The sequence below is a fragment of the Phyllobates terribilis genome, unplaced genomic scaffold (genome assembly GCF_046119375.1).
Source record: "Phyllobates terribilis strain yellow unplaced genomic scaffold, ASM4611937v1 Scaffold_2__4_contigs__length_985480577, whole genome shotgun sequence".
NCBI lineage: Eukaryota > Metazoa > Chordata > Amphibia > Anura > Dendrobatidae > Phyllobates > Phyllobates terribilis.
The window spans coordinates 465,316,938-465,330,390 of NW_027362762.1; positions in this window are offsets into that span (position 1 = coordinate 465,316,938).

A 13,453-nucleotide genomic window follows, 5' to 3' on the forward strand; every position below is an offset into this window, starting at 1 on the left:
TGGCTTTATCTGCTGCCTGTACACCCTGTGTGCACATATCCTATTCCTATTAGTGGCTTTATCTGCTTCATGTACACCCTATGTGCACATATCCTATTCCTATTAGTGGCTTTACTGATGCATGTACACCCTGTGTGCACATATCCTATTCCTATTAGTGGCTTTATCTGCTTCATGTACACCCTATGTGCACATATCCTATTCCTATTAGTGGCTTTATCTGATGCATGTACACCCTGTGTGCACATATCCTATTCCTATTAGTGGCTTTATCTGCTTCATGTACACCCTATGTGCACATATCCTATTCCTATTAGTGGCTTTATCTGATGCATGTACACCCTGTGTGCACATATCCTATTCCTATTAGTGGCTTTATCTGCTGCATGTTCACCTTATGTGCACATATCCTATTCCTATTAGTGGCTTTATCTGCTGCATGTTCACCCTGTGTGCACATATCTTATTCCTATTAGTGGCTTTATCTGCTGCATGTACACCCTGTGTGCACATATCCTATTCTTATTAGTGGCTTTATCTGCTGCATGTTCACCCTGTGTGCACATATCCTATTCCTATTAGTGGCTTTATCTGCTTCATGTACACCCTGTGTGCACATATCCTATTCCTATTAGTGGCTTTATCTGCTTCATGTACACCCTGTGTGCACATATCCTATTCCTATTAGTGGCTTTATCTGCTGCATGTTCACCATGTGTGCACATATCCTATTCCTATTAGTGGCTTTATCTGCTTCATGTACACCCTGTGTGCACATACAGTATCTTATTCCTATTAGTGGCTTTATCTGCTTCATGTACACCCTGTGTGCACATATCCTATTCCTATTAGTGCCTTTATCTGCTGAATGTACACCCTGTGCGCACATACCCTATTCCTATTAGTGGCTTTATCTGCTGCATGTACACCCTGTGTGCACATACTCTGCCCCCATTAGTGGCTTTATCTGCTTCATCTACACCCTGTGTGCACATTTCCTATTAGTGGCTTTATCTGCTGCATGCACACCCTGTGTGCACATACCCTATTCCTATTAGTGGCTTTATCTGCTGCATGTACACCCTGTGTACACATACTCTACCCCCATTAGTGTCTTTATCTGCTTCATGTACACCCTGTGTGCACATATCTTATTCCTATTAGTGGCTTTATCTGCTACATGTACACCCTGTGTGCACATATCCTATTCCTATTAGTGGCTTTATCTGCTGCATGTACACCCTGTGTGCACATATCCTATTCCTATTAGTGGCTTTATCTGATGCATGTACACCCTGTGTGCACATATCCTATTCCTATTAGTGGCTTTACTGATGCATGTACACCCTGTTTGCACATATCCTATTCCTATTAGTGGCTTTATCTGCTTCATGTACACCCTATGTGCACATATCCTATTCCTATTAGTGGCTTTATCTGATGCATGTACACCCTGTGTGCACATATCTTATTCCTATTAGTGGCTTTATCTGCTGCCTGTACACCCTGTGTGCACATATCCTATTCCTATTAGTGGCTTTACTGATGCATGTACACCCTGTGTGCACATATCCTATTCCTATTAGTGGCTTTATCTGCTTCATGTACACCCTATGTGCACATATCCTATTCCTATTAGTGGCTTTATCTGATGCATGTACACCCTGTGTGCACATATCCTATTCCTATTAGTGGCTTTATCTGCTTCATGTACACCCTATGTGCACATATCCTATTCCTATTAGTGGCTTTATCTGATGCATGTACACCCTGTGTGCACATATCCTTTTCCTATTAGTGGCTTTATCTGCTTCATGTACACCCTGTGTGCACATATCTTATTCCTATTAGTGGCTTTATCTGCTGCCTGTACACCCTGTGTGCACATATCCTATTCCTATTAGTGGCTTTATCTGCTTCATGTACACCCTATGTGCACATATCCTATTCCTATTAGTGGCTTTACTGATGCATGTACACCCTGTGTGCACATATCCTATTCCTATTAGTGGCTTTATCTGCTTCATGTACACCCTATGTGCACATATCCTATTCCTATTAGTGGCTTTATCTGATGCATGTACACCCTGTGTGCACATATCCTATTCCTATTAGTGGCTTTATCTGCTTCATGTACACCCTATGTGCACATATCCTATTCCTATTAGTGGCTTTATCTGATGCATGTACACCCTGTGTGCACATATCCTATTCCTATTAGTGGCTTTATCTGCTGCATGTTCACCTTATGTGCACATATCCTATTCCTATTAGTGGCTTTATCTGCTGCATGTTCACCCTGTGTGCACATATCTTATTCCTATTAGTGGCTTTATCTGCTGCATGTACACCCTGTGTGCACATATCCTATTCTTATTAGTGGCTTTATCTGCTGCATGTTCACCCTGTGTGCACATATCCTATTCCTATTAGTGGCTTTATCTGCTTCATGTACACCCTGTGTGCACATATCCTATTCCTATTAGTGGCTTTATCTGCTTCATGTACACCCTGTGTGCACATATCCTATTCCTATTAGTGGCTTTATCTGCTGCATGTTCACCATGTGTGCACATATCCTATTCCTATTAGTGGCTTTATCTGCTTCATGTACACCCTGTGTGCACATACAGTATCTTATTCCTATTAGTGGCTTTATCTGCTTCATGTACACCCTGTGTGCACATATCCTATTCCTATTAGTGCCTTTATCTGCTGAATGTACACCCTGTGCGCACATACCCTATTCCTATTAGTGGCTTTATCTGCTGCATGTACACCCTGTGTGCACATACTCTGCCCCCATTAGTGGCTTTATCTGCTTCATCTACACCCTGTGTGCACATTTCCTATTAGTGGCTTTATCTGCTGCATGCACACCCTGTGTGCACATACCCTATTCCTATTAGTGGCTTTATCTGCTGCATGTACACCCTGTGTACACATACTCTACCCCCATTAGTGTCTTTATCTGCTTCATGTACACCCTGTGTGCACATATCTTATTCCTATTAGTGGCTTTATCTGCTACATGTACACCCTGTGTGCACATATCCTATTCCTATTAGTGGCTTTATCTGCTGCATGTACACCCTGTGTGCACATATCCTATTCCTATTAGTGGCTTTATCTGATGCATGTACACCCTGTGTGCACATATCCTATTCCTATTAGTGGCTTTACTGATGCATGTACACCCTGTTTGCACATATCCTATTCCTATTAGTGGCTTTATCTGCTTCATGTACACCCTATGTGCACATATCCTATTCCTATTAGTGGCTTTATCTGATGCATGTACACCCTGTGTGCACATATCTTATTCCTATTAGTGGCTTTATCTGCTGCCTGTACACCCTGTGTGCACATATCCTATTCCTATTAGTGGCTTTACTGATGCATGTACACCCTGTGTGCACATATCCTATTCCTATTAGTGGCTTTATCTGCTTCATGTACACCCTATGTGCACATATCCTATTCCTATTAGTGGCTTTATCTGATGCATGTACAACCTGTGTGCACATATCCCATTCCTATTAGTGGCTTTACTGATGCATGTACACCCTGTGTGTACATATCCTATTCCTATTAGTGGCTTTATCTGCTGCATGTACACCCTATGTGCACATATCCTATTCCTATTAGTGGCTTTATCTGATGCATGTACACCCTGTGTGCACATATCTTATTCCTATTAGTGGCTTTATCTGCTGCCTGTACACCCTGTGTGCACATATCCTATTCCTATTAGTGGCTTTATCTGCTTCATGTACACCCTATGTGCACATATCCTATTCCTATTAGTGGCTTTATCTGCTTCATGTACACCCTATGTGCACATATCCTATTCCTATTAGTGGCTTTATCTGATGCATGTACACCCTGTGTGCACATATCTTATTCCTATTAGTGGTTTTATCTGCTGCCTGTACACCCTGTGTGCACATATCCTATTCCTATTAGTGGCTTTATCTGATGCATGTACACCCTGTGTGCACATATCTTATTCCTATTAGTGGCTTTATCTGCTGCCTGTACACCCTATGTGCACATATCCTATTCCTATTAGTGGCTTTATCTGCTTCATGTACACCCTATGTGCACATATCCTATTCCTATTAGTGGCTTTATCTGATGCATGTACACCCTGTGTGCACATATCCTATTCCTATTAGTGGCTTTATCTGCTTCATGTACACCCTATGTGCACATATCCTATTCCTATTAGTGGCTTTATCTGCTTCATGTACACCCTATGTGCACATATCCTATTCCTATTAGTGGCTTTATCTGATGCATGTACACCCTGTGTGCACATATCTTATTCCTATTAGTGGCTTTATCTGCTGCCTGTACACCCTGTGTGCACATATCCTATTCCTATTAGTGGCTTTATCTGCTTCATGTACACCCTATGTGCACATATCCTATTCCTATTAGTGGCTTTATCTGCTTCATGTACACCCTATGTGCACATATCCTATTCCTATTAGTGGCTTTATCTGATGCATGTACACCCTGTGTGCACATATCCTATTCCTATTAGTGGCTTTATCTGCTTCATGTACACCCTATGTGCACATATCCTATTCCTATTAGTGGCTTTATCTGATGCATGTACACCCTGTGTGCACATATCCTGTTCCTATTAGTGGCTTTATCTGCTTCATGTACACCCTATGTGCACATATCCTATTCCTATTAGTGGCTTTATCTGATGCATGTACACCCTGTGTGCACATATCTTATTCCTATTAGTGGTTTTATCTGCTGCCTGTACACCCTGTGTGCACATATCCTATTCCTATTAGTGGCTTTATCTGATGCATGTACACCCTGTGTGCACATATCTTATTCCTATTAGTGGCTTTATCTGCTGCCTGTACACCCTATGTGCACATATCCTATTCCTATTAGTGGCTTTATCTGATTCATGCACACCCTATGTGCACATATCCTATTCCTATTAGTGGCTTTATCTGATGCATGTACACCCTGTGTGCACATATCCTATTTCTATTAGTGGCTTTATCTGCTTCATGTACACCTTATGTGCACATATCCTATTCCTATTAGTGGCTTTATCTGCTTCATGTACACCCTATGTGCACATATCCTATTCCTATTAGTGGCTTTATCTGATGCAGGTACACCCTATGTGCACATATCCTATTAGTGGCTTTATCCGATGCATGTACACCCTGTGTGCACATATCTTATTCCTATTAGTGGCTTTATCTGCTGCCTGTACACCCTGTGTGCACATATCCTATTCCTATTAGTGGATTTATCTGCTTCATGTACACCCTATGTGCACATATCCTATTCCTATTAGTGGCTTTATCTGCTTCATGTACACCCTGTGTGCACATATCCTATTCCTATTAGTGGCTTTATCTGATGCATGTACACCCTGTGTGCACATATCCTATTCCTATTAGTGGCTTTATCTGCTTCATGTACACCCTATGTGCACATATCCTATTCCTATTAGTGGCTTTATCTGATGCATGTACACCCTGTGTGCACATATCTTATTCCTATTAGTGGCTTTATCTGCTGCCTGTACACCCTATGTGCACATATCCTATTCCTATTAGTGGCTTTATCTGCTTCATGTACACCCTATGTGCACATATCCTATTCCTATTAGTGGCTTTATCTGATGCATGTACACCCTGTGTGCACATATCCTATTCCTATTAGTGGCTTTATCTGCTTCATGTACACCCTATGTGCACATATCCTATTCCTATTAGTGGCTTTATCTGCTTCATGTACACCCTATGTGCACATATCCTATTCCTATTAGTGGCTTTATCTGATGCATGTACACCCTGTGTGCACATATCTTATTCCTATTAGTGGCTTTATCTGCTGCCTGTACACATTGTGTGCACATATCCTATTCCTATTAGTGGCTTTATCTGCTTCATGTACACCCTATGTGCACATATCCTATTCCTATTAGTGGCTTTATCTGCTTCATGTACACCCTATGTGCACATATCCTATTCCTATTAGTGGCTTTATCTGATGCATGTACACCCTATGTGCACATATCCTATTCCTATTAGTGGCTTTATCTGATGCATGTACACCCTGTGTGCACATATCCTATTCCTATTAGTGGCTTTATCTGCTTCATGTACACCCTATGTGCACATATCCTATTCCTATTAGTGGCTTTATCTGATGCATGTACACCCTGTGTGCACATATCCTATTCCTATTAGTGGCTTTATCTGCTTCATGTACACCCTGTGTGCACATACAGTATCTTATTCCTATTAGTGGCTTTATCTGCTTTATGTACACCCTGTGTGCACATATCCTATTCCTATTAGTGGCTTTATCTGATGCATGTACACCCTGTGTGCACATATCTTATTCCTATTAGTGGTTTTATCTGCTGCCTGTACACCCTGTGTGCACATATCCTATTCCTATTAGTGGCTTTATCTGATGCATGTACACCCTGTGTGCACATATCTTATTCCTATTAGTGGCTTTATCTGCTGCCTGTACACCCTATGTGCACATATCCTATTCCTATTAGTGGCTTTATCTGATGCATGTACACCCTGTGTGCACATATCCTATTCCTATTAGTGGCTTTATCTGCTTCATGTACACCCTATGTGCACATATCCTATTCCTATTAGTGGCTTTATCTGCTTCATGTACACCCTATGTGCACATATCCTATTCCTATTAGTGGCTTTATCTGATGCATGTACACCCTATGTGCACATATCCTATTAGTGGCTTTATCTGATGCATGTACACCCTGTGTGCACATATCTTATTCCTATTAGTGGCTTTATCTGCTTCATGTACACCCTATGTGCACATATCCTATTCCTATTAGTGGCTTTTTCTGATGCATGTACACCCTGTGTGCACATATCCTATTCCTATTAGTGGCTTTATCTGATGCATGTACACCCTGTGTGCACATATCCTATTCCTATTAGTGGCTTTATCTGCTTCATGTACACCCTATGTGCACATATCCTATTCCTATTAGTGGCTTTATCTGATGCATGTACACCCTGTGTGCACATATCTTATTCCTATTAGTGGCTTTATCTGCTGCCTGTACACCCTATGTGCACATATCCTATTCCTATTAGTGGCTTTATCTGCTTCATGTACACCCTATGTGCACATATCCTATTCCTATTAGTGGCTTTATCTGATGCATGTACACCCTGTGTGCACATATCCTATTCCTATTAGTGGCTTTATCTGATGCATGTACACCCTGTGTGCACATATCCTATTCTTATTAGTGGCTTTATCTGCTTCATGTACACCCTATGTGCACATATCCTATTCCTATTAGTGGCTTTATCTGATGCATGTACACCCTGTGTGCACATATCTATTCCTATTAGTGGCTTTATCTGCTTCATGTACACCCTATGTGCACATATCCTATTCCTATTAGTGGCTTTATCTGAGGCATGTACACCCTGTGTGCACATATCCTATTCCTATTAGTGGCTTTACTGATGCATGTACACCCTGTGTGCACATATCCTATTCCTATTAGTGGCTTTATCTGCTTCATGTACACCCTATGTGCACATATCCTATTCCTATTAGTGGCTTTATCTGATGCATGTACACCCTGTGTGCACATATTCTATTCCTATTAGTGGCTTTACTGATGCATGTACACCCTGTGTGCACATATCCTATTCCTATTAGTGGCTTTGTCTGCTTCATGTACACCCTGTGTGCACATATCTTATTCCTATTAGTGGCTTTATCTGCTTCATGTACACCCTGAGTGCACATATCCTATTCCTATTAGTGGCTTTATCTGCTTCATGTACACCCTATGTGCACATATCCTATTCCTATTAGTGGCTTTACTGATGCATGTACACCCTGTGTGCACATATCCTATTCCTATTAGTGGCTTTATCTGCTTCATGTACACCCTATGCGCACATATCCTATTCCTATTAGTGGCTTTATCTGATGCATGTACACCCTGTGTGCACATATCTTATTCCTATTAGTGGCTTTATCTGCTGCCTGTACACCCTATGTGCACATATCCTATTCCTATTAGTGGCTTTATCTGCTTCATGTACACCCTATGTGCACATATCCTATTCCTATTAGTGGCTTTATCTGATGCATGTACACCCTGTGTGCACATATCCTATTCCTATTAGTGGCTTTATCTGCTTCATGTACACCCTATGTGCACATATCCTATTCCTATTAGTGGCTTTATCTGCTTCATGTACACCCTGTGTGCACATATCCTATTCCTATTAGTGGCTTTATCTGATGCATGTACACCCTATGTGCACATATCCTATTTCTATTAGTGGCTTTATCTGATGCATGTACACCCTGTGTGCACATATCCTATTCCTATTAGTGGCTTTATCTGATGCATGTACACCCTGTGTGCACATATCTTATTCCTATTAGTGGCTTTATCTGCTGCCTGTACACCCTGTGTGCACATATCTATTCCTATTAGTGGCTTTATCTGCTTCATGTACACCCTATGTGCACATATCCTATTCCTATTAGTGGCTTTATCTGATGCATGTACACCCTGTGTGCACATATCCTATTCCTATTAGTGGCTTTACTGATGCATGTACACCCTGTGTGCACATATCCTATTCCTATTAGTGGCTTTATCTGCTTCATGTACACCCTATGTGCACATATCCTATTCCTATTAGTGGCTTTATCTGATGCATGTACACCCTGTGTGCACATATCCTATTCCTATTAGTGGCTTTATCTGCTTCATGTACACCCTGTGTGCACATATCTTATTCCTATTAGTGGCTTTATCTGCTGCCTGTACACCCTGTGTGCACATATCCTATTCCTATTAGTGGCTTTATCTGCTGCATGTACACCCTATGTGCACATATCCTATTCCTATTAGTGGCTTTACTGATGCATGTACACCCTGTGTGCACATATCCTATTCCTATTAGTGGCTTTATCTGCTTCATGTACACCCTATGTGCACATATCCTATTCCTATTAGTGGCTTTATCTGATGCATGTACACCCTATGTGCACATATCCTATTCCTATTAGTGGCTTTATCTGATGCATGTACACCCTGTGTGCACATATCCTATTCCTATTAGTGGCTTTATCTGCTTCATGTACACCCTATGTGCACATATCCTATTCCTATTAGTGGCTTTATCTGATGCATGTACACCCTGTGTGCACATATCTTATTCCTATTAGTGGCTTTATCTGCTGCCTGTACACCCTGTGTGCACATATCCTATTCCTATTAGTGGCTTTATCTGATGCATGTACACCCTGTGTGCACATATCTTATTCCTATTAGTGGCTTTATCTGCTGCCTGTACACCCTATGTGCACATATCCTATTCTTATTAGTGGCTTTATCTGCTTCATGTACACCCTATGTGCACATATCCTATTCCTATTAGTGGCTTTATCTGATGCATGTACACCCTGTGTGCACATATCCTATTCCTATTAGTGGCTTTATCTGCTTCATGTACACCCTATGTGCACATATCTTATTCCTATTAGTGGCTTTATCTGATGCATGTACACCCTGTGTGCACATATCTTATTCCTATTAGTGGCTTTATCTGCTGCCTGTACACCCTGTGTGCACATATCTATTCCTATTAGTGGCTTTATCTGCTTCATGTACACCCTATGTGCACATATCCTATTCCTATTAGTGGCTTTATCTGATGCATGTACACCCTGTGTGCACATATCCTATTCCTATTAGTGGCTTTACTGATGCATGTACACCCTGTGTGCACATATCCTATTCCTATTAGTGGCTTTATCTGCTTCATGTACACCCTGTGTGCACATATCTTATTCCTATAAGTGGCTTTATCTGCTTCATGTACACCCTGTGTGCACATATCCAATTCCTATTAGTGGCTTTATGTGCACATATCCTATTCCTATTAGTGGCTTTATCTGATGCATGTACACCCTATGTGCACATATCCTATTCCTATTAGTGGCTTTATCTGATGCATGTACACCCTGTGTGCACATATCCTATTCCTATTAGTGGCTTTATCTGCTTCATGTACACCCTATGTGCACATATCCTATTCCTATTAGTGGCTTTATCTGATGCATGTACACCCTGTGTGCACATATCTTATTCCTATTAGTGGCTTTATCTGCTGCCTGTACACCCTGTGTGCACATATCTATTCCTATTAGTGGCTTTATCTGCTTCATGTACACCCTATGTGCACATATCCTATTCCTATTAGTGGCTTTATCTGAGGCATGTACACCCTGTGTGCACATATCCTATTCCTATTAGTGGCTTTACTGATGCATGTACACCCTGTGTGCACATATCCTATTCCTATTAGTGGCTTTATCTGCTTCATGTACACCCTATGTGCACATATCCTATTCCTATTAGTGGCTTTATCTGATGCATGTACACCCTGTGTGCACATATTCTATTCCTATTAGTGGCTTTACTGATGCATGTACACCCTGTGTGCACATATCCTATTCCTATTAGTGGCTTTGTCTGCTTCATGTACAAACTGTGTGCACATATCTTATTCCTATTAGTGGCTTTATCTGCTTCATGTACACCCTGTGTGCACATATCCTATTCCTATTAGTGGCTTTATCTGCTTCATGTACACCCTATGTGCACATATCCTATTCCTATTAGTGGCTTTACTGATGCATGTACACCCTGTGTGCACATATCCTATTCCTATTAGTGGCTTTATCTGCTTCATGTACACCCTATGTGCACATATCCTATTCCTATTAGTGGCTTTATCTGATGCATGTACACCCTGTGTGCACATATCTTATTCCTATTAGTGGCTTTATCTGCTGCCTGTACACCCTATGTGCACATATCCTATTCCTATTAGTGGCTTTATCTGATGCATGTACACCCTGTGTGCACATATCCTATTCCTATTAGTGGCTTTATCTGCTTCATGTACACCCTATGTGCACATATCCTATTCCTATTAGTGGCTTTATCTGCTTCATGTACACCCTATGTGCACATATCCTATTCCTATTAGTGGCTTTATCTGATGCATGTACACCCTATGTGCACATATCCTATTTCTATTAGTGGCTTTATCTGATGCATGTACACCCTGTGTGCACATATCCTATTCCTATTATTGGCTTTATCTGATGCATGTACACCCTGTGTGCACATATCTTATTCCTATTAGTGGCTTTATCTGCTGCCTGTACACTCTGTGTGCACATATCTATTCCTATTAGTGGCTTTATCTGCTTCATGTACACCCTATGTGCACATATCCTATTCCTATTAGTGGCTTTATCTGATGCATGTACACCCTGTGTGCACATATCCTATTCCTATTAGTGGCTTTACTGATGCATGTACACCCTATGTGCACATATCCTATTCCTGTTAGTGGCTTTATCTGATGCATGTACACCCTGTGTGCACATATCTTATTCCTATTAGTGGCTTTATCTGCTGCCTGTACACCCTGTGTGCACATATCCTATTCCTATTAGTGGCTTTATCTGATGCATGTACACCCTGTGTGCACATATCTTATTCCTATTAGTGGCTTTATCTGCTGCCTGTACACCCTATGTGCACATATCCTATTCTTATTAGTGGCTTTATCTGCTTCATGTACACCCTATGTGCACATATCCTATTCCTATTAGTGGCTTTATCTGATGCATGTACACCCTGTGTGCACATATCCTATTCCTATTAGTGGCTTTATCTGCTTCATGTACACCCTATGTGCACATATCTTATTCCTATTAGTGGCTTTATCTGATGCATGTACACCCTGTGTGCACATATCTTATTCCTATTAGTGGCTTTATCTGCTGCCTGTACACCCTGTGTGCACATATCTATTCCTATTAGTGGCTTTATCTGCTTCATGTACACCCTATGTGCACATATCCTATTCCTATTAGTGGCTTTATCTGATGCATGTACACCCTGTGTGCACATATCTTATTCCTATTAGTGGCTTTACTGATGCATGTACACCCTGTGTGCACATATCCTATTCCTATTAGTGGCTTTATCTGCTTCATGTACACCCTATGTGCACATATCCTATTCCTATTAGTGGCTTTATCTGATGCATGTACACCCTGTGTGCACATATTCTATTCCTATTAGTGGCTTTACTGATGCATGTACACCCTGTGTGCACATATCCTATTCCTATTAGTGGCTTTATCTGCTTCATGTACACCCTGTGTGCACATATCTTATTCCTATTAGTGGCTTTATCTGCTGCCTGTACACCCTGTGTGCACATATCCTATTCCTATTAGTGGCTTTATCTGCTTCATGTACACCCTATGTGCACATATCCTATTCCTATTAGTGGCTTTATCTGATGCATGTACACCCTGTGTGCACATATCTTATTCCTATTAGTGGCTTTATCTGCTGCCTGTACACCCTATGTGCACATATCCTATTCCTATTAGTGGCTTTGTCTGCTTCATGTACACCCTATGTGCACATATCCTATTCCTATTAGTGGCTTTATCTGATGCATGTACACCCTGTGTGCACATATCCTATTCCTATTAGTGGCTTTATCTGCTTCATGTACACCCTATGTGCACATATCCTATTCCTATTAGTGGCTTTACTGATGCATGTACACCCTGTGTGCACATATCCTATTCCTATTAGTGGCTTTATCTGCTTCATGTACACCCTATGTGCACATATCCTATTCCTATTAGTGGCTTTATCTGATGCATGTACACCCTGTGTGCACATATTCTATTCCTATTAGTGGCTTTACTGATGATGCATGTACACCCTGTGTGCACATATCCTATTCCTATTAGTGGCTTTATCTGCTTCATGTACACCCTGTGTGCACATATCTTATTCCTATTAGTGGCTTTATCTGCTTCATGTACACCCTGTGTGCACATATCCAATTCCTATTAGTGGCTTTATCTGCTTCATGTACACCCTATGTGCACATATCCTATTCCTATTAGTGGCTTTATCTGATGCATGTACACCCTGTGTGCACATATCCTATTCCTATTAGTGGCTTTATCTGCTTCATGTACACCCTATGTGCACATATCCTATTCCTATTAGTGGCTTTATCTGCTTCATGTACACCCTATGTGCACATATCCTATTCCTATTAGTGGCTTTATCTGATGCATGTACACCCTATGTGCACATATCCTATTTCTATTAGTGGCTTTATCTGATGCATGTACACCCTGTGTGCACATATCCTATTCCTATTATTGGCTTTATCTGATGCATGTACACCCTGTGTGCACATATCTTATTCCTATTAGTGGCTTTATCTGCTGCCTGTACACTCTGTGTGCACATATCTATTCCTATTAGTGGCTTTATCTGCTTCATGTACACCCTATGTGCACATATCCTATT